The sequence below is a fragment of the Taudactylus pleione genome, unplaced genomic scaffold, assembly GCF_031769625.1.
Source record: "Taudactylus pleione unplaced genomic scaffold, aTauple2 ptg000050l, whole genome shotgun sequence".
Classification (NCBI taxonomy): Eukaryota; Metazoa; Chordata; class Amphibia; order Anura; family Myobatrachidae; genus Taudactylus; species Taudactylus pleione.
This window is the reverse complement of record NW_028284452.1, coordinates 2,523,598-2,546,552: the sequence shown is the minus strand read 5'-3', so window position 1 is coordinate 2,546,552 and position 22,955 is coordinate 2,523,598. Positions and strand designations below refer to the sequence as shown.

Genomic DNA, 22,955 nt, shown 5'->3' with positions numbered 1-22,955 from the left:
TATGTTTTTTCCTGTTTTGCATAAGCATCACAAATAATCATGCTTAATGATTTGCTAAATATCACCAGAAGTTTAACTTAAATTTGTTATTTTTCTATCATCTGGCAACAGCTAGTTTAGACAGCAGTTTTCATAGATCTTCCATCTGTAGCCACATTTACATCAAGATTAGAGATACTTTAAAATATCAACACTTTTTCACTTTTCAAATTTAGCTTGTTTTTTTAAGTGTTTAATTGTTGAAGAAATAATGGGGCCCAAATATAATATTGCAGCAAAACAAAATATAGAAAAAGCTACGTTGCATATGTAAATTAAAATCAACTAATCAAAAATATGCCATATCAAAATCGTATCTACCTTAGAACTCACAAATTAACAGATTTATCTACTAACAATTGGGCTTAATTTTGCACATTCTAATGACCAAATGTATTTGATATTTTGCTAGATATAGCTTTAAAACATCAACACTTTTTCACTTTTCAAATTTAGCTTGTTTTTTTAACTGTTTAATTGTTCAAGAAATAATGGAGCCCAAATATAATCTTGCAGCAAACCAAAATATGGAAAGCTAATTTCTTTATGTAAATTAAAATCAACTAATCAAAAATATGCCATATCAAAACACAATTTGTCTTGTATCTACCTTAGAACTCACAGATTAACAGATTAATCTCCTAACAATTGATCTTAATTTTGCACCTTCTAGTGTGCCAAATGTCTTTGATATTTTGCTAGATATACAAACATTTCTTTCAATGTTGACATTGAATATGCATTTCCAAATAAATAAAAGGTAATCAGTGTGGCTGCTAAGAGTGACTGGGCTTAGGCTCAATGAATGGAAGAAAATGTGTGAAAGATAAAAAAGAGAACAGACTGGCATCCCAAATATTTTGATGCACTAATGCCTGTTCTCACTCTTAGCATCACTAGCTGCAAGATTTGAAGAAAAAGAAAACATTAATCTGCACGTAGTCGGCAGGTTTTGAACCTACGCGGGGAGACCCCAATATATTTCTAGTCCATCGCCTTAACCACTCGGCCACAACTACCTCACATGTGTTAAAGTGTTTATTTTAACATAATTAGGAGAAGGGTTTATGTTTTGCATGGTTTGCATGGTTTAGAATGTGTAAAATTACATAAATGGCCATCTAAGATAATAAAAAAAAATTGTTTCCTTCGAGCCGGAATTGAACCAGCGACCTAAGGATTGCTGTACCAAACTCCTCTACAGTCCTCCGCTCTACCAGCTGAGCTATCGAAGGTTCCCTATAGAAATCATCTACACTATATCTGATGGAGTGGACATGCAAAACTTTTCACTATCTAAAACTTACCCAATAAAGTAATTAAACTAGACAAAAGTTATTTATATGTTTTTTCCTGTTTTGCATAAGCATCACAAATAATCATGCTTAATGATTTGCTAAATATCACCAGAAGTTTAACTTAAATTTGTTATTTTTCTATCATCTGGCAACAGCTAGTTTAGACAGCAGTTTTCATAGATCTTCCATCTGTAGCCACATTTACATCAAGATTAGAGATACTTTAAAATATCAACACTTTTTCACTTTTCAAATTTAGCTTGTTTTTTTAAGTGTTTAATTGTTGAAGAAATAATGGGGCCCAAATATAATATTGCAGCAAAACAAAATATAGAAAAAGCTACGTTGCATATGTAAATTAAAATCAACTAATCAAAAATATGCCATATCAAAATCGTATCTACCTTAGAACTCACAAATTAACAGATTTATCTACTAACAATTGGGCTTAATTTTGCACATTCTAATGACCAAATGTATTTGATATTTTGCTAGATATAGCTTTAAAACATCAACACTTTTTCACTTTTCAAATTTAGCTTGTTTTTTTAACTGTTTAATTGTTCAAGAAATAATGGAGCCCAAATATAATCTTGCAGCAAACCAAAATATGGAAAGCTAATTTCTTTATGTAAATTAAAATCAACTAATCAAAAATATGCCATATCAAAACACAATTTGTCTTGTATCTACCTTAGAACTCACAGATTAACAGATTAATCTCCTAACAATTGATCTTAATTTTGCACCTTCTAGTGTGCCAAATGTCTTTGATATTTTGCTAGATATACAAACATTTCTTTCAATGTTGACATTGAATATGCATTTCCAAATAAATAAAAGGTAATCAGTGTGGCTGCTAAGAGTGACTGGGCTTAGGCTCAATGAATGGAAGAAAATGTGTGAAAGATAAAAAAGAGAACAGACTGGCATCCCAAATATTTTGATGCACTAATGCCTGTTCTCACTCTTAGCATCACTAGCTGCAAGATTTGAAGAAAAAGAAAACATTAATCTGCACGTAGTCGGCAGGTTTTGAACCTACGCGGGGAGACACCAATATATTTCTAGTCCATCGCCTTAACCACTCGGCCACAACTACCTCACATGTGTTAAAGTGTTTATTTTAACATAATTAGGAGAAGGGTTTATGTTTTGCATGGTTTGCATGGTTTAGAATGTGTAAAATTACATAAATGGCCATCTAAGATAATAAAAAAAAATTGTTTCCTTCGAGCCGGAATTGAACCAGCGACCTAAGGATTGCTGTACCAAACTCCTCTACAGTCCTCCGCTCTACCAGCTGAGCTATCGAAGGTTCCCTATAGAAATCATCTACACTATATCTGATGGAGTGGACATGCAAAACTTTTCACTATCTAAAACTTACCCAATAAAGTAATTAAACTAGACAAAAGTTATTTATATGTTTATTCCTGTTTTGCATAAGCATCACAAATAATCATGCTTAATGATTTGCTAAATATCACCAGAAGTTTAACTTAAATTTGTTATTTTTCTATCATCTGGCAACAGCTAGTTTAGACAGCAGTTTTCATAGATCTTCCATCTGTAGCCACATTTACATCAAGATTAGAGATACTTTAAAATATCAACACTTTTTCACTTTTCAAATTTAGCTTGTTTTTTTAAGTGTTTAATTGTTGAAGAAATAATGGGGCCCAAATATAATATTGCAGCAAAACAAAATATAGAAAAAGCTACGTTGCATATGTAAATTAAAATCAACTAATCAAAAATATGCCATATCAAAATCGTATCTACCTTAGAACTCACAAATTAACAGATTTATCTACTAACAATTGGGCTTAATTTTGCACATTCTAATGACCAAATGTATTTGATATTTTGCTAGATATAGCTTTAAAACATCAACACTTTTTCACTTTTCAAATTTAGCTTGTTTTTTTAACTGTTTAATTGTTCAAGAAATAATGGAGCCCAAATATAATCTTGCAGCAAACCAAAATATGGAAAGCTAATTTCTTTATGTAAATTAAAATCAACTAATCAAAAATATGCCATATCAAAACACAATTTGTCTTGTATCTACCTTAGAACTCACAGATTAACAGATTAATCTCCTAACAATTGATCTTAATTTTGCACCTTCTAGTGTGCCAAATGTGTTTGATATTTTGCTAGATATACAAACATTTCTTTCAATGTTGACATTGAATATGCATTTCCAAATAAATAAAAGGTAATCAGTGTGGCTGCTAAGAGTGACTGGGCTTAGGCTCAATGAATGGAAGAAAATGTGTGAAAGATAAAAAAGAGAACAGACTGGCATCCCAAATATTTTGATGCACTAATGCCTGTTCTCACTCTTAGCATCACTAGCTGCAAGATTTGGTAAAATTTGAAGAAAAAGAAAACATCAATCTGCACATAGTCGGCAGGATTTGAACCTACGCGGGGAGACCCCAATGGATTTCTAGTCCATCGCCTTAACCACTCGGCCACAACTACCTCACATGTGTTAAAGTGTTTATTTTAACATAATTAGGAGAAGGGTTTATGTTTTGCATGGTTTGCATGGTTTAGAATGTGTAAAATTACATAAATGGCCATCTAAGATAATAAAAAAAAATTGTTTCCTTCGAGCCGGAATTGAACCAGCGACCTAAGGATTGCTGTACCAAACTCCTCTACAGTCCTCCGCTCTACCAGCTGAGCTATCGAAGGTTCCCTATAGAAATCATCTACACTATATCTGATGGAGTGGACATGCAAAACTTTTCACTATCTAAAACTTACCCAATAAAGTAATTAAACTAGACAAAAGTTATTTATATGTTTTTTCCTGTTTTGCATAAGCATCACAAATAATCATGCTTAATGATTTGCTAAATATCACCAGAAGTTTAACTTAAATTTGTTATTTTTCTATCATCTGGCAACAGCTAGTTTAGACAGCAGTTTTCATAGATCTTCCATCTGTAGCCACATTTACATCAAGATTAGAGATACTTTAAAATATCAACACTTTTTCACTTTTCAAATTTAGCTTGTTTTTTTAAGTGTTTAATTGTTGAAGAAATAATGGGGCCCAAATATAATATTGCAGCAAAACAAAATATAGAAAAAGCTACGTTGCATATGTAAATTAAAATCAACTAATCAAAAATATGCCATATCAAAATCGTATCTACCTTAGAACTCACAAATTAACAGATTTATCTACTAACAATTGGGCTTAATTTTGCACATTCTAATGACCAAATGTATTTGATATTTTGCTAGATATAGCTTTAAAACATCAACACTTTTTCACTTTTCAAATTTAGCTTGTTTTTTTAACTGTTTAATTGTTCAAGAAATAATGGAGCCCAAATATAATCTTGCAGCAAACCAAAATATGGAAAGCTAATTTATTTATGTAAATTAAAATCAACTAATCAAAAATATGCCATATCAAAACACAATTTGTCTTGTATCTACCTTAGAACTCACAGATTAACAGATTAATCTCCTAACAATTGATCTTAATTTTGCACCTTCTAGTGTGCCAAATGTCTTTGATATTTTGCTAGATATACAAACATTTCTTTCAATGTTGACATTGAATATGCATTTCCAAATAAATAAAAGGTAATCAGTGTGGCTGCTAAGAGTGACTGGGCTTAGGCTCAATGAATGGAAGAAAATGTGTGAAAGATAAAAAAGAGAACAGACTGGCATCCCAAATATTTTGATGCACTAATGCCTGTTCTCACTCTTAGCATCACTAGCTGCAAGATTTGAAGAAAAAGAAAACATTAATCTGCACGTAGTCGGCAGGTTTTGAACCTACGCGGGGAGACCCCAATATATTTCTAGTCCATCGCCTTAACCACTCGGCCACAACTACCTCACATGTGTTAAAGTGTTTATTTTAACATAATTAGGAGAAGGGTTTATGTTTTGCATGGTTTGCATGGTTTAGAATGTGTAAAATTACATAAATGGCCATCTAAGATAATAAAAAAAAATTGTTTCCTTCGAGCCGGAATTGAACCAGCGACCTAAGGATTGCTGTACCAAACTCCTCTACAGTCCTCCGCTCTACCAGCTGAGCTATCAAAGGTTCCCTATAGAAATCATCTACACTATATCTGATGGAGTGGACATGCAAAACTTTTCACTATCTAAAACTTACCCAATAAAGTAATTAAACTAGACAAAAGTTATTTATATGTTTATTCCTGTTTTGCATAAGCATCACAAATAATCATGCTTAATGATTTGCTAAATATCACCAGAAGTTTAACTTAAATTTGTTATTTTTCTATCATCTGGCAACAGCTAGTTTAGACAGCAGTTTTCATAGATCTTCCATCTGTAGCCACATTTACATCAAGATTAGAGATACTTTAAAATATCAACACTTTTTCACTTTTTAAATTTAGCTTGTTTTTTTAAGTGTTTAATTGTTGAAGAAATAATGGGGCCCAAATATAATATTGCAGCAAAACAAAATATAGAAAAAGCTACGTTGCATATGTAAATTAAAATCAACTAATCAAAAATATGCCATATCAAAATCGTATCTACCTTAGAACTCACAAATTAACAGATTTATCTACTAACAATTGGGCTTAATTTTGCACATTCTAATGACCAAATGTATTTGATATTTTGCTAGATATAGCTTTAAAACATCAACACTTTTTCACTTTTCAAATTTAGCTTGTTTTTTTAACTGTTTAATTGTTCAAGAAATAATGGAGCCCAAATATAATCTTGCAGCAAACCAAAATATGGAAAGCTAATTTCTTTATGTAAATTAAAATCAACTAATCAAAAATATGCCATATCAAAACACAATTTGTCTTGTATCTACCTTAGAACTCACAGATTAACAGATTAATCTCCTAACAATTGATCTTAATTTTGCACCTTCTAGTGTGCCAAATGTCTTTGATATTTTGCTAGATATACAAACATTTCTTTCAATGTTGACATTGAATATGCATTTCCAAATAAATAAAAGGTAATCAGTGTGGCTGCTAAGAGTGACTGGGCTTAGGCTCAATGAATGGAAGAAAATGTGTGAAAGATAAAAAAGAGAACAGACTGGCATCCCAAATATTTTGATGCACTAATGCCTGTTCTCACTCTTAGCATCACTAGCTGCAAGATTTGAAGAAAAAGAAAACATCAATCTGCACGTAGTCGGCAGGTTTTGAACCTACGCGGGGAGACCCCAATGGATTTCTAGTCCATCGCCTTAACCACTCGGCCACAACTACCTCACATGTGTTAAAGTGTTTATTTGAACATAATTAGGAGAAGGGTTTATGTTTTGCATGGTTTGCATGGTTTAGAATGTGTAAAATTACATAAATGGCCATCTAAGATAATCAAAAAAAATTGTTTCCTTCAAGCTGGAATTGAACCAGCGACCTAAGGATTGCTGTACCAAACTCCTCTACAGTCCTCCGCTCTACCAGCTGAGCTATCGAAGGTTCCCTATAGAAATCATCTACACTATATCTGATGGAGTGGACATGCAAAACTTTTCACTATCTAAAACTTACCCAATAAAGTAATTAAACTAGACAAAAGTTATTTATATGTTTATTCCTGTTTTGCATAAGCATCACAAATAATCATGCTTAATGATTTGCTAAATATCACCAGAAGTTTAACTTAAATTTGTTATTTTTCTATCATCTGGCAACAGCTAGTTTAGACAGCAGTTTTCATAGATCTTCCATCTGTAGCCACATTTACATCAAGATTAGAGATACTTTAAAATATCAACACTTTTTCACTTTTCAAATTTAGCTTGTTTTTTTAAGTGTTTAATTGTTGAAGAAATAATGGGGCCCAAATATAATATTGCAGCAAAACAAAATATAGAAAAAGCTACGTTGCATATGTAAATTAAAATCAACTAATCAAAAATATGCCATATCAAAATCGTATCTACCTTAGAACTCACAAATTAACAGATTTATCTACTAACAATTGGGCTTAATTTTGCACATTCTAATGACCAAATGTATTTGATATTTTGCTAGATATAGCTTTAAAACATCAACACTTTTTCACTTTTCAAATTTAGCTTGTTTTTTTAACTGTTTAATTGTTCAAGAAATAATGGAGCCCAAATATAATCTTGCAGCAAACCAAAATATGGAAAGCTAATTTCTTTATGTAAATTAAAATCAACTAATCAAAAATATGCCATATCAAAACACAATTTGTCTTGTATCTACCTTAGAACTCACAGATTAACAGATTAATCTCCTAACAATTGATCTTAATTTTGCACCTTCTAGTGTGCCAAATGTGTTTGATATTTTGCTAGAAATACAAACATTTCTTTCAATGTTGACATTGAATATGCATTTCCAAATAAATAAAAGGTAATCAGTGTGGCTGCTAAGAGTGACTGGGCTTAGGCTCAATGAATGGAAGAAAATGTGTGAAAGATAAAAAAGAGAACAGACTGGCATCCCAAATATTTTGATGCACTAATGCCTGTTCTCACTCTTAGCATCACTAGCTGCAAGATTTGGTAAAATTTGAAGAAAAAGAAAACATCAATCTGCACATAGTCGGCAGGATTTGAACCTACGCGGGGAGACCCCAATGGATTTCTAGTCCATCGCCTTAACCACTCGGCCACAACTACCTCACATGTGTTAAAGTGTTTATTTTAACATAATTAGGAGAAGGGTTTATGTTTTGCATGGTTTGCATGGTTTAGAATGTGTAAAATTACATAAATGGCCATCTAAGATAATAAAAAAAAATTGTTTCCTTCAAGCTGGAATTGAACCAGCGACCTAAGGATTGCTGTACCAAACTCCTCTACAGTCCTCCGCTCTACCAGCTGAGCTATCGAAGGTTCCCTATAGAAATCATCTACACTATATCTGATGGAGTGGACATGCAAAACTTTTCACTATCTAAAACTTACCCAATAAAGTAATTAAACTAGACAAAAGTTATTTATATGTTTATTCCTGTTTTGCATAAGCATCACAAATAATCATGCTTAATGATTTGCTAAATATCACCAGAAGTTTAACTTAAATTTGTTATTTTTCTATCATCTGGCAACAGCTAGTTTAGACAGCAGTTTTCATAGATCTTCCATCTGTAGCCACATTTACATCAAGATTAGAGATACTTTAAAATATCAACACTTTTTCACTTTTCAAATTTAGCTTGTTTTTTTAAGTGTTTAATTGTTGAAGAAATAATGGGGCCCAAATATAATATTGCAGCAAAACAAAATATAGAAAAAGCTACGTTGCATATGTAAATTAAAATCAACTAATCAAAAATATGCCATATCAAAATCGTATCTACCTTAGAACTCACAAATTAACAGATTTATCTACTAACAATTGGGCTTAATTTTGCACATTCTAATGACCAAATGTATTTGATATTTTGCTAGATATAGCTTTAAAACATCAACACTTTTTCACTTTTCAAATTTAGCTTGTTTTTTTAACTGTTTAATTGTTCAAGAAATAATGGAGCCCAAATATAATCTTGCAGCAAACCAAAATATGGAAAGCTAATTTCTTTATGTAAATTAAAATCAACTAATCAAAAATATGCCATATCAAAACACAATTTGTCTTGTATCTACCTTAGAACTCACAGATTAACAGATTAATCTCCTAACAATTGATCTTAATTTTGCACCTTCTAGTGTGCCAAATGTGTTTGATATTTTGCTAGAAATACAAACATTTCTTTCAATGTTGACATTGAATATGCATTTCCAAATAAATAAAAGGTAATCAGTGTGGCTGCTAAGAGTGACTGGGCTTAGGCTCAATGAATGGAAGAAAATGTGTGAAAGATAAAAAAGAGAACAGACTGGCATCCCAAATATTTTGATGCACTAATGCCTGTTCTCACTCTTAGCATCACTAGCTGCAAGATTTGGTAAAATTTGAAGAAAAAGAAAACATCAATCTGCACATAGTCGGCAGGATTTGAACCTACGCGGGGAGACCCCAATGGATTTCTAGTCCATCGCCTTAACCACTCGGCCACAACTACCTCACATGTGTTAAAGTGTTTATTTTAACATAATTAGGAGAAGGGTTTATGTTTTGCATGGTTTGCATGGTTTAGAATGTGTAAAATTACATAAATGGCCATCTAAGATAATAAAAAAAAATTGTTTCCTTCAAGCTGGAATTGAACCAGCGACCTAAGGATTGCTGTACCAAACTCCTCTACAGTCCTCCGCTCTACCAGCTGAGCTATCGAAGGTTCCCTATAGAAATCATCTACACTATATCTGATGGAGTGGACATGCAAAACTTTTCACTATCTAAAACTTACCCAATAAAGTAATTAAACTAGACAAAAGTTATTTATATGTTTATTCCTGTTTTGCATAAGCATCACAAATAATCATGCTTAATGATTTGCTAAATATCACCAGAAGTTTAACTTAAATTTGTTATTTTTCTATCATCTGGCAACAGCTAGTTTAGACAGCAGTTTTCATAGATCTTCCATCTGTAGCCACATTTACATCAAGATTAGAGATACTTTAAAATATCAACACTTTTTCACTTTTCAAATTTAGCTTGTTTTTTTAAGTGTTTAATTGTTGAAGAAATAATGGGGCCCAAATATAATATTGCAGCAAAACAAAATATAGAAAAAGCTACGTTGCATATGTAAATTAAAATCAACTAATCAAAAATATGCCATATCAAAATCGTATCTACCTTAGAACTCACAAATTAACAGATTTATCTACTAACAATTGGGCTTAATTTTGCACATTCTAATGACCAAATGTATTTGATATTTTGCTAGATATAGCTTTAAAACATCAACACTTTTTCACTTTTCAAATTTAGCTTGTTTTTTTAACTGTTTAATTGTTCAAGAAATAATGGAGCCCAAATATAATCTTGCAGCAAACCAAAATATGGAAAGCTAATTTCTTTATGTAAATTAAAATCAACTAATCAAAAATATGCCATATCAAAACACAATTTGTCTTGTATCTACCTTAGAACTCACAGATTAACAGATTAATCTCCTAACAATTGATCTTAATTTTGCACCTTCTAGTGTGCCAAATGTGTTTGATATTTTGCTAGATATACAAACATTTCTTTCAATGTTGACATTGAATATGCATTTCCAAATAAATAAAAGGTAATCAGTGTGGCTGCTAAGAGTGACTGGGCTTAGGCTCAATGAATGGAAGAAAATGTGTGAAAGATAAAAAAGAGAACAGACTGGCATCCCAAATATTTTGATGCACTAATGCCTGTTCTCACTCTTAGCATCACTAGCTGCAAGATTTGGTAAAATTTGAAGAAAAAGAAAACATCAATCTGCACATAGTCGGCAGGATTTGAACCTACGCGGGGAGACCCCAATGGATTTCTAGTCCATCGCCTTAACCACTCGGCCACAACTACCTCACATGTGTTAAAGTGTTTATTTGAACATAATTAGGAGAAGGGTTTATGTTTTGCATGGTTTGCATGGTTTAGAATGTGTAAAATTACATAAATGGCCATCTAAGATAATAAAAAAAAATTGTTTCCTTCGAGCCGGAATTGAACCAGCGACCTAAGGAATGCTGTACCAAACTCCTCTACAGTCCTCCGCTCTACCAGCTGAGCTATCGAAGGTTCCCTATAGAAATCATCTACACTATATCTGATGGAGTGGACATGCAAAACTTTTCACTATCTAAAACTTACCCAATAAAGTAATTAAACTAGACAAAAGTTATTTATATGTTTATTCCTGTTTTGCATAAGCATCACAAATAATCATGCTTAATGATTTGCTAAATATCACCAGAAGTTTAACTTAAATTTGTTATTTTTCTATCATCTGGCAACAGCTAGTTTAGACAGCAGTTTTCATAGATCTTCCATCTGTAGCCACATTTACATCAAGATTAGAGATACTTTAAAATATCAACACTTTTTCACTTTTCAAATTTAGCTTGTTTTTTTAAGTGTTTAATTGTTGAAGAAATAATGGGGCCCAAATATAATATTGCAGCAAAACAAAATATAGAAAAAGCTACGTTGCATATGTAAATTAAAATCAACTAATCAAAAATATGCCATATCAAAATCGTATCTACCTTAGAACTCACAAATTAACAGATTTATCTACTAACAATTGGGCTTAATTTTGCACATTCTAATGACCAAATGTATTTGATATTTTGCTAGATATAGCTTTAACACATCAACACTTTTTCACTTTTCAAATTTAGCTTGTTTTTTTAACTGTTTAATTGTTCAAGAAATAATGGAGCCCAAATATAATCTTGCAGCAAACCAAAATATGGAAAGCTAATTTCTTTATGTAAATTAAAATCAACTAATCAAAAATATGCCATATCAAAACACAATTTGTCTTGTATCTACCTTAGAACTCACAGATTAACAGATTAATCTCCTAACAATTGATCTTAATTTTGCACCTTCTAGTGTGCCAAATGTGTTTGATATTTTGCTAGAAATACAAACATTTCTTTCAATGTTGACATTGAATATGCATTTCCAAATAAATAAAAGGTAATCAGTGTGGCTGCTAAGAGTGACTGGGCTTAGGCTCAATGAATGGAAGAAAATGTGTGAAAGATAAAAAAGAGAACAGACTGGCATCCCAAATATTTTGATGCACTAATGCCTGTTCTCACTCTTAGCATCACTAGCTGCAAGATTTGAAGAAAAAGAAAACATCAATCTGCACGTAGTCGGCAGGATTTGAACCTACGCGGGGAGACCCCAATGGATTTCTAGTCCATCGCCTTAACCACTCAGCCACAACTACCTCACTTGTGTTAAAGTGTTTATTTTAACATAATTAGGAGAAGGGTTTATGTTTTGCATGGTTTGCATGGTATAGAATGTGTAAAATTACATAAATGGCCATCTAAGATAATAAAAAAAAATTGTTTCCTTCGAGCCGGAATTGAACCAGCGACCTAAGGATTGCTGTACCAAACTCCTCTACAGTCCTCCGCTCTACCAGCTGAGCTATCGAAGGTTCCCTATAGAAATCATCTACACTATATCTGATGGAGTGGACATGCAAAACTTTTCACTATCTAAAACTTACCCAATAAAGTAATTAAACTAGACAAAAGTTATTTATATGTTTATTCCTGTTTTGCATAAGCATCACAAATAATCATGCTTAATGATTTGCTAAATATCACCAGAAGTTTAACTTAAATTTGTTATTTTTCTATCATCTGGCAACAGCTAGTTTAGACAGCAGTTTTCATAGATCTTCCATCTGTAGCCACATTTACATCAAGATTAGAGATACTTTAAAATATCAACACTTTTTCACTTTTCAAATTTAGCTTGTTTTTTTAAGTGTTTAATTGTTGAAGAAATAATGGGGCCCAAATATAATATTGCAGCAAAACAAAATATAGAAAAAGCTACGTTGCATATGTAAATTAAAATCAACTAATCAAAAATATGCCATATCAAAATCGTATCTACCTTAGAACTCACAAATTAACAGATTTATCTACTAACAATTGGGCTTAATTTTGCACATTCTAATGACCAAATGTATTTGATATTTTGCTAGATATACCTTTAAAACATCAACACTTTTTCACTTTTCAAATTTAGCTTGTTTTTTTAACTGTTTAATTGTTCAAGAAATAATGGAGCCCAAATATAATCTTGCAGCAAACCAAAATATGGAAAGCTAATTTCTTTATGTAAATTAAAATCAACTAATCAAAAATATGCCATATCAAAACACAATTTGTCTTGTATCTACCTTAGAACTCACAGATTAACAGATTAATCTCCTAACAATTGATCTTAATTTTGCACCTTCTAGTGTGCCAAATGTCTTTGATATTTTGCTAGATATACAAACATTTCTTTCAATGTTGACATTGAATATGCATTTCCAAATAAATAAAAGGTAATCAGTGTGGCTGCTAAGAGTGACTGGGCTTAGGCTCAATGAATGGAAGAAAATGTGTGAAAGATAAAAAAGAGAACAGACTGGCATCCCAAATATTTTGATGCACTAATGCCTGTTCTCACTCTTAGCATCACTAGCTGCAAGATTTGGTAAAATTTGAAGAAAAAGAAAACATCAATCTGCACATAGTCGGCAGGATTTGAACCTACGCGGGGAGACCCCAATGGATTTCTAGTCCATCGCCTTAACCACTCGGCCACAACTACCTCACATGTGTTAAAGTGTTTATTTTAACATAATTAGGAGAAGGGTTTATGTTTTGCATGGTTTGCATGGTTTAGAATGTGTAAAATTACATAAATGGCCATCTAAGATAATAAAAAAAAATTGTTTCCTTCGAGCCGGAATTGAACCAGCGACCTAAGGAATGCTGTACCAAACTCCTCTACAGTCCTCCGCTCTACCAGCTGAGCTATCGAAGGTTCCCTATAGAAATCATCTACACTATATCTGATGGAGTGGACATGCAAAACTTTTCACTATCTAAAACTTACCCAATAAAGTAATTAAACTAGACAAAAGTTATTTATATGTTTATTCCTGTTTTGCATAAGCATCACAAATAATCATGCTTAATGATTTGCTAAATATCACCAGAAGTTTAACTTAAATTTGTTATTTTTCTATCATCTGGCAACAGCTAGTTTAGACAGCAGTTTTCATAGATCTTCCATCTGTAGCCACATTTACATCAAGATTAGAGATACTTTAAAATATCAACACTTTTTCACTTTTCAAATTTAGCTTGTTTTTTTAAGTGTTTAATTGTTGAAGAAATAATGGGGCCCAAATATAATATTGCAGCAAAACAAAATATAGAAAAAGCTACGTTGCATATGTAAATTAAAATCAACTAATCAAAAATATGCCATATCAAAATCGTATCTACCTTAGAACTCACAAATTAACAGATTTATCTACTAACAATTGGGCTTAATTTTGCACATTCTAATGACCAAATGTATTTGATATTTTGCTAGATATAGCTTTAAAACATCAACACTTTTTCACTTTTCAAATTTAGCTTGTTTTTTTAACTGTTTAATTGTTCAAGAAATAATGGAGCCCAAATATAATCTTGCAGCAAACCAAAATATGGAAAGCTAATTTCTTTATGTAAATTAAAATCAACTAATCAAAAATATGCCATATCAAAACACAATTTGTCTTGTATCTACCTTAGAACTCACAGATTAACAGATTAATCTCCTAACAATTGATCTTAATTTTGCACCTTCTAGTGTGCCAAATGTGTTTGATATTTTGCTAGAAATACAAACATTTCTTTCAATGTTGACATTGAATATGCATTTCCAAATAAATAAAAGGTAATCAGTGTGGCTGCTAAGAGTGACTGGGCTTAGGCTCAATGAATGGAAGAAAATGTGTGAAAGATAAAAAAGAGAACAGACTGGCATCCCAAATATTTTGATGCACTAATGCCTGTTCTCACTCTTAGCATCACTAGCTGCAAGATTTGGTAAAATTTGAAGAAAAAGAAAACATCAATCTGCACATAGTCGGCAGGATTTGAACCTACGCGGGGAGACCCCAATGGATTTCTAGTCCATCGCCTTAACCACTCGGCCACAACTACCTCACTTGTGTTAAAGTGTTTATTTTAACATAATTAGGAGAAGGGTTTATGTTTTGCATGGTTTGCATGGTTTAGAATGTGTAAAATTACATAAATGGCCATCTAAGATAATAAAAAAAAATTGTTTCCTTCGAGCCGGAATTGTATCAAATGTATTTGATATTTTGCTAGATATAGCTTTAAAACATCAACACTTTTTCACTTTTCAAATTTAGCTTGTTTTTTTAACTGTTTAATTGTTCAAGAAATAATGGAGCCCAAATATAATCTTGCAGCAAACCAAAATATGGAAAGCTAATTTCTTTATGTAAATTAAAATCAACTAATCAAAAATATGCCATATCAAAACACAATTTGTCTTGTATCTACCTTAGAACTCACAGATTAACAGATTAATCTCCTAACAATTGATCTTAATTTTGCACCTTCTAGTGTGCCAAATGTGTTTGATATTTTGCTAGAAATACAAACATTTCTTTCAATGTTGACATTGAATATGCATTTCCAAATAAATAAAAGGTAATCAGTGTGGCTGCTAAGAGTGACTGGGCTTAGGCTCAATGAATGGAAGAAAATGTGTGAAAGATAAAAAAGAGAACAGACTGGCATCCCAAATATTTTGATGCACTAATGCCTGTTCTCACTCTTAGCATCACTAGCTGCAAGATTTGGTAAAATTTGAAGAAAAAGAAAACATCAATCTGCACATAGTCGGCAGGATTTGAACCTACGCGGGGAGACCCCAATGGATTTCTAGTCCATCGCCTTAACCACTCGGCCACAACTACCTCACATGTGTTAAAGTGTTTATTTTAACATAATTAGGAGAAGGGTTTATGTTTTGCATGGTTTGCATGGTTTAGAATGTGTAAAATTACATAAATGGCCATCTAAGATAATAAAAAAAAATTGTTTCCTTCGAGCCGGAATTGAACCAGCGACCTAAGGAATGCTGTACCAAACTCCTCTACAGTCCTCCGCTCTACCAGCTGAGCTATCGAAGGTTCCCTATAGAAATCATCTACACTATATCTGATGGAGTGGACATGCAAAACTTTTCACTATCTAAAACTTACCCAATAAAGTAATTAAACTAGACAAAAGTTATTTATATGTTTATTCCTGTTTTGCATAAGCATCACAAATAATCATGCTTAATGATTTGCTAAATATCACTAGAAGTTTAACTTAAATTTGTTATTTTTCTATCATCTGGCAACAGCTAGTTTAGACAGCAGTTTTCATAGATCTTCCATCTGTAGCCACATTTACATCAAGATTAGAGATACTTTAAAATATCAACACTTTTTCACTTTTCAAATTTAGCTTGTTTTTTTAAGTGTTTAATTGTTGAAGAAATAATGGGGCCCAAATATAATATTGCAGCAAAACAAAATATAGAAAAAGCTACGTTGCATATGTAAATTAAAATCAACTAATCAAAAATATGCCATATCAAAATCGTATCTACCTTAGAACTCACAAATTAACAGATTTATCTACTAACAATTGGGCTTAATTTTGCACATTCTAATGACCAAATGTATTTGATATTTTGCTAGATATAGCTTTAAAACATCAACACTTTTTCACTTTTCAAATTTAGCTTGTTTTTTTAACTGTTTAATTGTTCAAGAAATAATGGAGCCCAAATATAATCTTGCAGCAAACCAAAATATGGAAAGCTAATTTCTTTATGTAAATTAAAATCAACTAATCAAAAATATGCCATATCAAAACACAATTTGTCTTGTATCTACCTTAGAACTCACAGATTAACAGATTAATCTCCTAACAATTGATCTTAATTTTGCACCTTCTAGTGTGCCAAATGTGTTTGATATTTTGCTAGAAATACAAACATTTCTTTCAATGTTGACATTGAATATGCATTTCCAAATAAATAAAAGGTAATCAGTGTGGCTGCTAAGAGTGACTGGGCTTAGGCTCAATGAATGGAAGAAAATGTGTGAAAGATAAAAAAGAGAACAGACTGGCATCCCAAATATTTTGATGCACTAATGCCTGTTCTCACTCTTAGCATCACTAGCTGCAAGATTTGGTAAAATTTGAAGAAAAAGAAAACATCAATCTGCACATAGTCGGCAGGATTTGAACCTACGCGGGGAGACCCCAATGGATTTCTAGTCCATCGCCTTAACCACTCGGCCACAACTACCTCACTTGTGTTAAAGTGTTTATTTTAACATAATTAGGAGAAGGGTTTATGTTTTGCATGGTTTGCATGGTTTAGAATGTGTAAAATTACATAAATGGCCATCTAAGATAATAAAAAAAAATTGTTTCCTTCGAGCCGGAATTGAACCAGCGACCTAAGGATTGCTGTACCAAACTCCTCTACAGTCCTCCGCTCTACCAGCTGAGCTATCGAAGGTTCCCTATAGAAATCATCTACACTATATCTGATGGAGTGGACATGCAAAACTTTTCACTATCTAAAACTTACCCAATAAAGTAATTAAACTAGACAAAAGTTATTTATATGTTTATTCCTGTTTTGCATAAGCATCACAAATAATCATGCTTAATGATTTGCTAAATATCACCAGAAGTTTAACTTAAATTTGTTATTTTTCTATCATCTGGCAACAGCTAGTTTAGACAGCAGTTTTCATAGATCTTCCATCTGTAGCCACATTTACATCAAGATTAGAGATACTTTAAAATATCAACACTTTTTCACTTTTCAAATTTAGCTTGTTTTTTTAAGTGTTTAATTGTTGAAGAAATAATGGGGCCCAAATATAATATTGCAGCAAAACAAAATATAGAAAAAGCTACGTTGCATATGTAAATTAAAATCAACTAATCAAAAATATGCCATATCAAAATTGTATCTACCTTAGAACTCACAAATTAACAGATTTATCTACTAACAATTGGGCTTAATTTTGCACATTCTAATGACCAAATGTATTTGATATTTTGCTAGATATAGCTTTAAAACATCAACACTTTTTCACTTTTCAAATTTAGCTTGTTTTTTTAACTGTTTAATTGTTCAAGAAATAATGGAGCCCAAATATAATCTTGCAGCAAACCAAAATATGGAAAGCTAATTTCTTTATGTAAATTAAAATCAACTAATCAAAAATATGCCATATCAAAACACAATTTGTCTTGTATCTACCTTAGAACTCACAGATTAACAGATTAATCTCCTAACAATTGATCTTAATTTTGCACCTTCTAGTGTGCCAAATGTGTTTGATATTTTGCTAGATATACAAACATTTCTTTCAATGTTGACATTGAATATGCATTTCCAAATAAATAAAAGGTAATCAGTGTGGCTGCTAAGAGTGACTGGGCTTAGGCTCAATGAATGGAAGAAAATGTGTGAAAGATAAAAAAGAGAACAGACTGGCATCCCAAATATTTTGATGCACTAATGCCTGTTCTCACTCTTAGCATCACTAGCTGCAAGATTTGGTAAAATTTGAAGAAAAAGAAAACATCAATCTGCACATAGTCAGCAGGATTTGAACCTACGCGGGGAGACCCCAATGGATTTCTAGTCCATCGCCTTAACCACTCGGCCACAACTACCTCACATGTGTTAAAGTGTTTATTTTAACATAATTAGGAGAAGGGTTTATGTTTTGCATGGTTTGCATGGTTTAGAATGTGTAAAATTACATAAATGGCCATCTAAGATAATAAAAAAAAATTGTTTCCTTCGAGCCGGAATTGAACCAGCGACCTAAGGATTGCTGTACCAAACTCCTCTACAGTCCTCCGCTCTACCAGCTGAGCTATCGAAGGTTCCCTATAGAAATCATCTACACTATATCTGATGGAGTGGACATGCAAAACTTTTCACTATTTAAAACTTACCCAATAAAGTAATTAAACTAGACAAAAGTTATTTATATGTTTATTCCTGTTTTGCATAAGCATCACAAATAATCATGCTTAATGATTTGCTAAATATCACCAGAAGTTTAACTTAAATTTGTTATTTTTCTATCATCTGGCAACAGCTAGTTTAGACAGCAGTTTTCATAGATCTTCCATCTGTAGCCACATTTACATCAAGATTAGAGATACTTTAAAATATCAACACTTTTTCACTTTTCAAATTTAGCTTGTTTTTTTAAGTGTTTAATTGTTGAAGAAATAATGGGGCCCAAATATAATATTGCAGCAAAACAAAATATAGAAAAAGCTACGTTGCATATGTAAATTAAAATCAACTAATCAAAAATATGCCATATCAAAATCGTATCTACCTTAGAACTCACAAATTAACAGATTTATCTACTAACAATTGGGCTTAATTTTGCACATTCTAATGACCAAATGTATTTGATATTTTGCTAGATATACCTTTAAAACATCAACACTTTTTCACTTTTCAAATTTAGCTTGTTTTTTTAACTGTTTAATTGTTCAAGAAATAATGGAGCCCAAATATAATCTTGCAGCAAACCAAAATATGGAAAGCTAATTTCTTTATGTAAATTAAAATCAACTAATCAAAAATATGCCATATCAAAACACAATTTGTCTTGTATCTACCTTAGAACTCACAGATTAACAGATTAATCTCCTAACAATTGATCTTAATTTTGCACCTTCTAGTGTGCCAAATGTGTTTGATATTTTGCTAGATATACAAACATTTCTTTCAATGTTGACATTGAATATGCATTTCCAAATAAATAAAAGGTAATCAGTGTGGCTGCTAAGAGTGACTGGGCTTAGGCTCAATGAATGGAAGAAAATGTGTGAAAGATAAAAAAGAGAACAGACTGGCATCCCAAATATTTTGATGCACTAATGCCTGTTCTCACTCTTAGCATCACTAGCTGCAAGATTTGGTAAAATTTGAAGAAAAAGAAAACATCAATCTGCACATAGTCGGCAGGATTTGAACCTACGCGGGGAGACCCCAATGGATTTCTAGTCCATCGCCTTAACCACTCGGCCACAACTACCTCACATGTGTTAAAGTGTTTATTTTAACATAATTAGGAGAAGGGTTTATGTTTTGCATGGTTTGCATGGTTTAGAATGTGTAAAATTACATAAATGGCCATCTAAGATAATAAAAAAAAATTGTTTCCTTCGAGCCGGAATTGAACCAGCGACCTAAGGAATGCTGTACCAAACTCCTCTACAGTCCTCCGCTCTACCAGCTGAGCTATCGAAGGTTCCCTATAGAAATCATCTACACTATATCTGATGGAGTGGACATGCAAAACTTTTCACTATCTAAAACTTACCCAATAAAGTAATTAAACTAGACAAAAGTTATTTATATGTTTATTCCTGTTTTGCATAAGCATCACAAATAATCATGCTTAATGATTTGCTAAATATCACCAGAAGTTTAACTTAAATTTGTTATTTTTCTATCATCTGGCAACAGCTAGTTTAGACAGCAGTTTTCATAGATCTTCCATCTGTAGCCACATTTACATCAAGATTAGAGATACTTTAAAATATCAACACTTTTTCACTTTTCAAATTTAGCTTGTTTTTTTAAGTGTTTAATTGTTGAAGAAATAATGGGGCCCAAATATAATATTGCAGCAAAACAAAATATAGAAAAAGCTACGTTGCATATGTAAATTAAAATCAACTAATCAAAAATATGCCATATCAAAATCGTATCTACCTTAGAACTCACAAATTAACAGATTTATCTACTAACAATTGGGCTTAATTTTGCACATTCTAATGACCAAATGTATTTGATATTTTGCTAGATATAGCTTTAAAACATCAACACTTTTTCACTTTTCAAATTTAGCTTGTTTTTTTAACTGTTTAATTGTTCAAGAAATAATGGAGCCCAAATATAATCTTGCAGCAAACCAAAATATGGAAAGCTAATTTCTTTATGTAAATTAAAATCAACTAATCAAAAATATGCCATATCAAAACACAATTTGTCTTGTATCTACCTTAGAACTCACAGATTAACAGATTAATCTCCTAACAATTGATCTTAATTTTGCACCTTCTAGTGTGCCAAATGTGTTTGATATTTTGCTAGAAATACAAACATTTCTTTCAATGTTGACATTGAATATGCATTTCCAAATAAATAAAAGGTAATCAGTGTGGCTGCTAAGAGTGACTGGGCTTAGGCTCAATGAATGGAAGAAAATGTGTGAAAGATAAAAAAGAGAACAGACTGGCATCCCAAATATTTTGATGCACTAATGCCTGTTCTCACTCTTAGCATCACTAGCTGCAAGATTTGGTAAAATTTGAAGAAAAAGAAAACATCAATCTGCACATAGTCGGCAGGATTTGAACCTACGCGGGGAGACCCCAATGGATTTCTAGTCCATCGCCTTAACCACTCGGCCACAACTACCTCACTTGTGTTAAAGTGTTTATTTTAACATAATTAGGAGAAGGGTTTATGTTTTGCATGGTTTGGATGGTTTAGAATGTGTAAAATTACATAAATGGCCATCTAAGATAATAAAAAAAAATTGTTTCCTTTGAGCCGGAATTGAACCAGCGACCTAAGGATTGCTGTACCAAACTCCTCTACAGTCCTCCGCTCTACCAGCTGAGCTATCGAAGGTTCCCTATAGAAATCATCTACACTATATCTGATGGAGTGGACATGCAAAACTTTTCACTATCTAAAACTTACCCAATAAAGTAATTAAACTAGACAAAAGTTATTTATATGTTTATTCCTGTTTTGCATAAGCATCACAAATAATCATGCTTAATGATTTGCTAAATATCACCAGAAGTTTAACTTAAATTTGTTATTTTTCTATCATCTGGCAACAGCTAGTTTAGACAGCAGTTTTCATAGATCTTCCATCTGTAGCCACATTTACATCAAGATTAGAGATACTTTAAAATATCAACACTTTTTCACTTTTCAAATTTAGCTTGTTTTTTTAAGTGTTTAATTGTTGAAGAAATAATGGGGCCCAAATATAATATTGCAGCAAAACAAAATATAGAAAAAGCTACGTTGCATATGTAAATTAAAATCAACTAATCAAAAATATGCCATATCAAAATCGTATCTACCTTAGAACTCACAAATTAACAGATTTATCTACTAACAATTGGGCTTAATTTTGCACATTCTAATGACCAAATGTATTTGATATTTTGCTAGATATAGCTTTAAAACATCAACACTTTTTCACTTTTCAAATTTAGCTTGTTTTTTTAACTGTTTAATTGTTCAAGAAATAATGGAGCCCAAATATAATCTTGCAGCAAACCAAAATATGGAAAGCTAATTTCTTTATGTAAATTAAAATCAACTAATCAAAAATATGCCATATCAAAACACAATTTGTCTTGTATCTACCTTAGAACTCACAGATTAACAGATTAATCTCCTAACAATTGATCTTAATTTTGCACCTTCTAGTGTGCCAAATGTGTTTGATATTTTGCTAGAAATACAAACATTTCTTTCAATGTTGACATTGAATATGCATTTCCAAATAAATAAAAGGTAATCAGTGTGGCTGCTAAGAGTGACTGGGCTTAGGCTCAATGAATGGAAGAAAATGTGTGAAAGATAAAAAAGAGAACAGACTGGCATCCCAAATATTTTGATGCACTAATGCCTGTTCTCACTCTTAGCATCACTAGCTGCAAGATTTGGTAAAATTTGAAGAAAAAGAAAACATCAATCTGCACATAGTCGGCAGGATTTGAACCTACGCGGGGAGACCCCAATGGATTTCTAGTCCATCGCCTTAACCACTCGGCCACAACTACCTCACTTGTGTTAAAGTGTTTATTTTAACATAATTAGGAGAAGGGTTTATGTTTTGCATGGTTTGCATGGTTTAGAATGTGTAAAATTACATAAATGGCCATCTAAGATAATAAAAAAAAATTGTTTCCTTCGTGCCGGAATTGAACCAGCGACCTAAGGATTGCTGTACCAAACTCCTCTACAGTCCTCCGCTCTACCAGCTGAGCTATCGAAGGTTCCCTATAGAAATCATCTACACTATATCTGATGGAGTGGACATGCAAAACTTTTCACTATCTAAAAC

At 32.1% G+C, this 22,955-nt stretch overlaps 32 non-coding genes across 32 annotated transcripts; all 32 read right to left on the bottom strand.

Moving 5' to 3' along the window:
- Positions 1-976: 976 nt before the first annotated feature.
- Positions 977-1,058, bottom strand: TRNAS-AGA (transfer RNA serine (anticodon AGA)). Its single transcript has one exon. It is a non-coding gene; the product is annotated as a tRNA-Ser (tRNA).
- Positions 1,059-1,184: 126 nt separating this feature from the next.
- TRNAY-GUA (transfer RNA tyrosine (anticodon GUA)) lies at positions 1,185-1,274 on the bottom strand. The gene is given in 2 exon segments: positions 1,185-1,220; positions 1,238-1,274. It is a non-coding gene; the product is annotated as a tRNA-Tyr (tRNA).
- A 1,291-nt stretch (positions 1,275-2,565) lies between these two features.
- Positions 2,566-2,655, bottom strand: TRNAY-GUA (transfer RNA tyrosine (anticodon GUA)). The gene is given in 2 exon segments: positions 2,566-2,601; positions 2,619-2,655. It is a non-coding gene; the product is annotated as a tRNA-Tyr (tRNA).
- Positions 2,656-3,748: 1,093 nt separating this feature from the next.
- TRNAS-AGA (transfer RNA serine (anticodon AGA)) lies at positions 3,749-3,830 on the bottom strand. Its single transcript has one exon. It is a non-coding gene; the product is annotated as a tRNA-Ser (tRNA).
- A 126-nt stretch (positions 3,831-3,956) lies between these two features.
- TRNAY-GUA (transfer RNA tyrosine (anticodon GUA)) lies at positions 3,957-4,046 on the bottom strand. Its single transcript is given in 2 exon segments — positions 3,957-3,992; positions 4,010-4,046. It is a non-coding gene; the product is annotated as a tRNA-Tyr (tRNA).
- Positions 4,047-5,129: 1,083 nt separating this feature from the next.
- Positions 5,130-5,211, bottom strand: TRNAS-AGA (transfer RNA serine (anticodon AGA)). Its single transcript has one exon. It is a non-coding gene; the product is annotated as a tRNA-Ser (tRNA).
- A 126-nt stretch (positions 5,212-5,337) lies between these two features.
- On the bottom strand, positions 5,338-5,427 carry TRNAY-GUA (transfer RNA tyrosine (anticodon GUA)). Its single transcript is given in 2 exon segments — positions 5,338-5,373; positions 5,391-5,427. It is a non-coding gene; the product is annotated as a tRNA-Tyr (tRNA).
- Positions 5,428-6,510: 1,083 nt separating this feature from the next.
- TRNAS-AGA (transfer RNA serine (anticodon AGA)) lies at positions 6,511-6,592 on the bottom strand. The gene has a single exon. It is a non-coding gene; the product is annotated as a tRNA-Ser (tRNA).
- A 126-nt stretch (positions 6,593-6,718) lies between these two features.
- On the bottom strand, positions 6,719-6,808 carry TRNAY-GUA (transfer RNA tyrosine (anticodon GUA)). Its single transcript is given in 2 exon segments — positions 6,719-6,754; positions 6,772-6,808. It is a non-coding gene; the product is annotated as a tRNA-Tyr (tRNA).
- A 1,093-nt stretch (positions 6,809-7,901) lies between these two features.
- On the bottom strand, positions 7,902-7,983 carry TRNAS-AGA (transfer RNA serine (anticodon AGA)). Its single transcript has one exon. It is a non-coding gene; the product is annotated as a tRNA-Ser (tRNA).
- Positions 7,984-8,109: 126 nt separating this feature from the next.
- TRNAY-GUA (transfer RNA tyrosine (anticodon GUA)) lies at positions 8,110-8,199 on the bottom strand. The gene is given in 2 exon segments: positions 8,110-8,145; positions 8,163-8,199. It is a non-coding gene; the product is annotated as a tRNA-Tyr (tRNA).
- A 1,093-nt stretch (positions 8,200-9,292) lies between these two features.
- On the bottom strand, positions 9,293-9,374 carry TRNAS-AGA (transfer RNA serine (anticodon AGA)). The gene has a single exon. It is a non-coding gene; the product is annotated as a tRNA-Ser (tRNA).
- Positions 9,375-9,500: 126 nt separating this feature from the next.
- On the bottom strand, positions 9,501-9,590 carry TRNAY-GUA (transfer RNA tyrosine (anticodon GUA)). The gene is given in 2 exon segments: positions 9,501-9,536; positions 9,554-9,590. It is a non-coding gene; the product is annotated as a tRNA-Tyr (tRNA).
- Positions 9,591-10,683: 1,093 nt separating this feature from the next.
- Positions 10,684-10,765, bottom strand: TRNAS-AGA (transfer RNA serine (anticodon AGA)). The gene has a single exon. It is a non-coding gene; the product is annotated as a tRNA-Ser (tRNA).
- A 126-nt stretch (positions 10,766-10,891) lies between these two features.
- On the bottom strand, positions 10,892-10,981 carry TRNAY-GUA (transfer RNA tyrosine (anticodon GUA)). Its single transcript is given in 2 exon segments — positions 10,892-10,927; positions 10,945-10,981. It is a non-coding gene; the product is annotated as a tRNA-Tyr (tRNA).
- A 1,083-nt stretch (positions 10,982-12,064) lies between these two features.
- On the bottom strand, positions 12,065-12,146 carry TRNAS-AGA (transfer RNA serine (anticodon AGA)). The gene has a single exon. It is a non-coding gene; the product is annotated as a tRNA-Ser (tRNA).
- Positions 12,147-12,272: 126 nt separating this feature from the next.
- Positions 12,273-12,362, bottom strand: TRNAY-GUA (transfer RNA tyrosine (anticodon GUA)). Its single transcript is given in 2 exon segments — positions 12,273-12,308; positions 12,326-12,362. It is a non-coding gene; the product is annotated as a tRNA-Tyr (tRNA).
- Positions 12,363-13,455: 1,093 nt separating this feature from the next.
- Positions 13,456-13,537, bottom strand: TRNAS-AGA (transfer RNA serine (anticodon AGA)). Its single transcript has one exon. It is a non-coding gene; the product is annotated as a tRNA-Ser (tRNA).
- A 126-nt stretch (positions 13,538-13,663) lies between these two features.
- Positions 13,664-13,753, bottom strand: TRNAY-GUA (transfer RNA tyrosine (anticodon GUA)). The gene is given in 2 exon segments: positions 13,664-13,699; positions 13,717-13,753. It is a non-coding gene; the product is annotated as a tRNA-Tyr (tRNA).
- A 1,093-nt stretch (positions 13,754-14,846) lies between these two features.
- Positions 14,847-14,928, bottom strand: TRNAS-AGA (transfer RNA serine (anticodon AGA)). The gene has a single exon. It is a non-coding gene; the product is annotated as a tRNA-Ser (tRNA).
- A 706-nt stretch (positions 14,929-15,634) lies between these two features.
- TRNAS-AGA (transfer RNA serine (anticodon AGA)) lies at positions 15,635-15,716 on the bottom strand. The gene has a single exon. It is a non-coding gene; the product is annotated as a tRNA-Ser (tRNA).
- Positions 15,717-15,842: 126 nt separating this feature from the next.
- TRNAY-GUA (transfer RNA tyrosine (anticodon GUA)) lies at positions 15,843-15,932 on the bottom strand. Its single transcript is given in 2 exon segments — positions 15,843-15,878; positions 15,896-15,932. It is a non-coding gene; the product is annotated as a tRNA-Tyr (tRNA).
- Positions 15,933-17,025: 1,093 nt separating this feature from the next.
- Positions 17,026-17,107, bottom strand: TRNAS-AGA (transfer RNA serine (anticodon AGA)). Its single transcript has one exon. It is a non-coding gene; the product is annotated as a tRNA-Ser (tRNA).
- A 126-nt stretch (positions 17,108-17,233) lies between these two features.
- Positions 17,234-17,323, bottom strand: TRNAY-GUA (transfer RNA tyrosine (anticodon GUA)). Its single transcript is given in 2 exon segments — positions 17,234-17,269; positions 17,287-17,323. It is a non-coding gene; the product is annotated as a tRNA-Tyr (tRNA).
- Positions 17,324-18,416: 1,093 nt separating this feature from the next.
- TRNAS-AGA (transfer RNA serine (anticodon AGA)) lies at positions 18,417-18,498 on the bottom strand. The gene has a single exon. It is a non-coding gene; the product is annotated as a tRNA-Ser (tRNA).
- Positions 18,499-18,624: 126 nt separating this feature from the next.
- TRNAY-GUA (transfer RNA tyrosine (anticodon GUA)) lies at positions 18,625-18,714 on the bottom strand. Its single transcript is given in 2 exon segments — positions 18,625-18,660; positions 18,678-18,714. It is a non-coding gene; the product is annotated as a tRNA-Tyr (tRNA).
- Positions 18,715-19,807: 1,093 nt separating this feature from the next.
- TRNAS-AGA (transfer RNA serine (anticodon AGA)) lies at positions 19,808-19,889 on the bottom strand. Its single transcript has one exon. It is a non-coding gene; the product is annotated as a tRNA-Ser (tRNA).
- A 126-nt stretch (positions 19,890-20,015) lies between these two features.
- On the bottom strand, positions 20,016-20,105 carry TRNAY-GUA (transfer RNA tyrosine (anticodon GUA)). The gene is given in 2 exon segments: positions 20,016-20,051; positions 20,069-20,105. It is a non-coding gene; the product is annotated as a tRNA-Tyr (tRNA).
- Positions 20,106-21,198: 1,093 nt separating this feature from the next.
- Positions 21,199-21,280, bottom strand: TRNAS-AGA (transfer RNA serine (anticodon AGA)). The gene has a single exon. It is a non-coding gene; the product is annotated as a tRNA-Ser (tRNA).
- Positions 21,281-21,406: 126 nt separating this feature from the next.
- TRNAY-GUA (transfer RNA tyrosine (anticodon GUA)) lies at positions 21,407-21,496 on the bottom strand. Its single transcript is given in 2 exon segments — positions 21,407-21,442; positions 21,460-21,496. It is a non-coding gene; the product is annotated as a tRNA-Tyr (tRNA).
- A 1,093-nt stretch (positions 21,497-22,589) lies between these two features.
- On the bottom strand, positions 22,590-22,671 carry TRNAS-AGA (transfer RNA serine (anticodon AGA)). The gene has a single exon. It is a non-coding gene; the product is annotated as a tRNA-Ser (tRNA).
- A 126-nt stretch (positions 22,672-22,797) lies between these two features.
- TRNAY-GUA (transfer RNA tyrosine (anticodon GUA)) lies at positions 22,798-22,887 on the bottom strand. Its single transcript is given in 2 exon segments — positions 22,798-22,833; positions 22,851-22,887. It is a non-coding gene; the product is annotated as a tRNA-Tyr (tRNA).
- Positions 22,888-22,955: the final 68 nt, after the last annotated feature.